A 4296-nucleotide genomic window follows, 5' to 3' on the forward strand; every position below is an offset into this window, starting at 1 on the left:
TGGCTTTCGTTATGTAGTTTCTTTCATCCAAAGATTCCTGAAACATCCCAGACTTCACGAGCCAAGTTCAGCACCGTAAGCAATTCTTAAGGCTGAGTGTACAACTTTGTCAAAAAAGATAGGTGGGTGTGTCATATGCACGGTGAAAGTCTCCCATAGAAATTCTTCCTTTGTGGGTGGTGACATAAGTTAGAACAAAAGGACCGAGAAGCACATGGTATGGGGAAAAAAGGCATGATGCCATGGAGCTTCAAGCTGCAGTATACTAGAGGCTTACAGCAGACTGCAGAGAAAGAGCAGTGGTGAACTGGATTAGAGGTACCAAGACAAAATGGCCACAGCCTGCCAGTGACTAAAAGAGTAATTTTAAAATTATCTGTGGATGGATGCTGTCTGATGATGTAGGCAGAATTTGAAGTGATGCTTCCCATCTGGGCACTGGCAACCTTGCAAACAGCAAGAGTTAAAAATTAACAATCTGAAGACGAGTCAAAATACACTCCCTGTCTGTTAATCAAAAAGTACTGCTTCAAACTCCGCCAAATCTGGCTGCTCCCTTATCCCCCACAACCACCATCATAATTACAGCAGCTGATTTTCCTCACACCCACCTCAGAGATTTCTGGGGGTTTTGGCCAGGTTTACATCCCCATATGATTCAGCCTACTTTTACTTATGTTTAGCGCATTGTGTAATAAGCAAAGCTTACATAAGCTAGGGACTGTGGCTCCAGCTTCAAAAACCTTCATCAAAAATAGGAGATCAGAAGCAGGATAGCAACTTGTGTAGCTTTTTTCTTAAGTGCGGATACAGAATTAACTGTCTTTGGGCTAAATGCTCAGCTGTTTCAAATCTGTGTAGAATCATTAATTCCTTCTCAGCTAAGCTAATTGACACCTTGCTGAAGGTCTGGTTCTCATCAGTAAGTGTCCCAGTGTTGAAATCTTGACAGTGACTAGTCAAAAAGAACTGGGATGAAATTTTGACGCCTTAAATTCAGGGGGAGTTTTCTCATTACCACCAGAGAAGCCCTTAGTTCACCCCAGAACAACGAGCCATTCAAAGTAAAAAACAGACTGCTGTACACCCCTCTTCCTGTCCTGAAACTCTTCCCGCTAGAACAGCCAGCAGTTCCTGCTCCAACTCAGTTTATCTGGAACAGGTAAACAGAAACTGCCAGTTCCTCACAAGAAGACCTTTGATTGTCTTATTGAACTGATACAAATTGGAATCAGTGAGCCACAGATGCATGGAACTTTTTCCCATGGACCAGACCAAAATAAGATTAACTGTATTACTCTAGTACCTTAACAGCCAAGGACGTGGGTTTCCTTGCAGTAGGTATTGCAAAAATAGAGAGTAGGAAAGCTTATGGAGAAGTGAATATTATCTACATGATATCTACTAGCCTGAATGGTGTGATGTTTTCTAAAGGTTAAATTAATTCCACTGGCACCTTTTGGGGTGAAATTGCTTCTACAGAAAATATATTTTCAGTTGTTGGGTAAGTCTGTGATCATCGTTACATTGATGTAGATCCAGAATGCTGCTGCTGAAGTTAATAGAGCCATTGCAAAGTTGTGCTGTAGTGGAGAACAGTCTCTGGTCTTGTATTTTAAAACATCTGAGTTCTTATAAATCTAGTGTTTTCCACTTTACGCAAAATAAATTGATAAAGGTATTGCTGGTAATGAAGGAGTCAAAAAATACAGCCCCAGAAAGGGCTGAGCTATAACCCGGGCAGTTTCTGTATTTAAGGATTTATTTTTGCAGTGTCTCTGCACCTTCAAGTTTTTTGTTGGGTGGGTTTTTTTGCTTTTACAATTTAATCTTTCACATAATGGGACAGACACAAAGCCTTGGTTGGAAATCTCCCCCTAGCCTGTTGCAATATTTATAAAGCTGTGCTTTTTAAACATGCTGCAAGATGGGTTTAGTAAAACAAAAGGCATTATAATTTATTGTTCCAAGATTATTGATTCAATAAATTAACAATAATTTCCATGGAGGGTAGGAGCCCTGGCACTATAAAAGTTTATTTATCTGTGCTTTAACTAGCATTGATTAGAGTATTCAAATTGTCCCAGTGCTATATAATTGCTCTTTATAGGTGGAATGCCCTCTGCTGTGCAGGAGACAGTAAAATAAACATTCAACCAGAAGTGACAATGGCTCTTTTAAAAGCCAGGATTTTTTTTTTTTTTTTAAGAGGGAAGAAAGAGTTTGTGTAATGCTTTAAAAACACAGCCAGCTTTGGCCAAACTACCTTGTAACATTGCAAGGACAGACAAGCAAAAGATTGCTATTGCTATAGTTCTGAGAGGCACAAGACGTAAATATAGTAGTTATATTTCATATTTGACTTTATCCAAATGAGAAAGCCTTTCTCTATTGTTGTTTTAAAGTGCCATTCCGTGTTGCACTGAAGTGCCAGGTGGAAATTGTTGTTGCACATGCTTTTCCCTTTCTCTCTTTTGTTTCTGAAGTGCCCACTGAACCTGTTCAAGGTAACTATGAAGCTACTGTAGATATGTTAATAATTCCAGCAAAACAAGCCATACTTCCAGATTCACATTCACCACGCAGGGTTGCTGAGAAAGGAACATTTTGCCACCATGGAGAACAATAGCTGATTTAGTTCACAAGCAAATGTGTTCCCCTTAGACATAGAGTTATGATAGGTCTATCTTTTGATACGTACAATAACGCTGCTTTTATTTTACAACTCTGTTGATGTAAAAGATTAACAGTACCTTTTCCCTCTTTTGGTTTTAATAAAACATCCAACTGCTAGAAATGTCACTTAGAACCACAAGTTTGCAATAATTAAAACAAATTATGCATCATAGTAACCCAAGGTGGATGATTAATGCAGGCTTTAAATGATTGTTTGTGTTAAATTGTTTCTCCAAATGCAATTCAGGAATTTGAAGTTGTCAGATTAACTGCTGTATTTACTGGTCTGTTTGATTAGGTGAGCATAGTTTTATATTCCCTCTTGGAGACCTAAATAGCAACCATTTCCTACCAAAACAGCACACAAAACAAAGGCCCCATTCAGAGGACTATTCAGAGTGGGCAATGCTCTATAGCCCTTTGTATCCTGAAACAACATGGTTACTGAAGTGCCTCTAAAAGGTACAACAAATTTTTTAAAGAAAATAATAATGGCCATTATAATAATAGTTGGAATATTATATTTTTGTCTAAAGGTAAACACATTCCATCAATTAATGGATTAATTTCATTATTGAACTTAAAGACATCTCTCAGAGGCCTTTATGATTAATACTGTAAAATAGGGTTTAATGAATGCTCTTAAAAAGATGGCTAATATTCATTTGAAACTGTAATCCACACTGCCAGAGTTTGACCACTGTACTCTTTTCGTGAACATCCATGGAGTTGAATTGTAATAAGCATTCATAGGAAATGAATTCTAGGCTTGGACGTGTGAATTTTTAACAAATGTGAATTTAAATTTCTTCTTTTTTGAGCCTTTTGCACCAGAAACTTGGTCATTGGAACCAATCAGGGAATGGAAATAATGTCATGTCTTCTTTCTCTTTTTCCAGTCAACAAGTGAATAATAAGCTCAGCTTGAACTTTGATCATCACAGTTCAAATACCAAGACAAATGAAGTGTTTATAGTAGATTTTGATGAAAACTGTATAGTGCCTTTCTCTGTCCAGATTAGATACTAAGCATTTTTCTCTTAGTCTGATGATAAGTTTTTTACATATGCAGTTTTCAAGAGCAGCTAGCTAGCAGCTTTGCTGGGACAGTGGAAAACCACTGAGGAATAATAAATATTATTAATAACTTCTTGGTATTTCTGGGCAAAGCCAACCTGATTGCCACATCATTCCTGAGAAGGGAGGGAAATTGGAGGACACAACATGCTTCACCTTCTCTTGATGCAATTTCCTTCCTTCCTTTTGAAGGATGACTTATGGTAGGAGCAACTACAAACAGCTGTGGAGGTGGGAGGACTCTGCCTTTCAGCATCTTGTGCTAACGGTCGGTAGTGCGGCTGGAGGAAAGCCAGATATGTATGGAAAGACTTGGTAGGAGGACACTTACGTGTAGTCCCATTTGATTGCTTTAAGAACTGGAAGGGCCAAACTGTTAGGCTCAGTGCTGGCTTTACACCGTGCAGAGAGGACAGACAGATTGGGGTTTTTGGAAGAGGGGACATGGTTTCACCAGAGCAGGAGGTTTCTGAGTAAGAAATTGTTGGAAGCTGAGAAAGTATTTTTGAGAAATATCCCTTTCTTGTTCTATTTTTATACTCT

This window comes from Fulmarus glacialis, unplaced genomic scaffold (genome assembly GCF_000690835.1).
Source record: "Fulmarus glacialis isolate BGI_N327 unplaced genomic scaffold, ASM69083v1 scaffold14425, whole genome shotgun sequence".
Lineage (NCBI taxonomy): Eukaryota > Metazoa > Chordata > Aves > Procellariiformes > Procellariidae > Fulmarus > Fulmarus glacialis.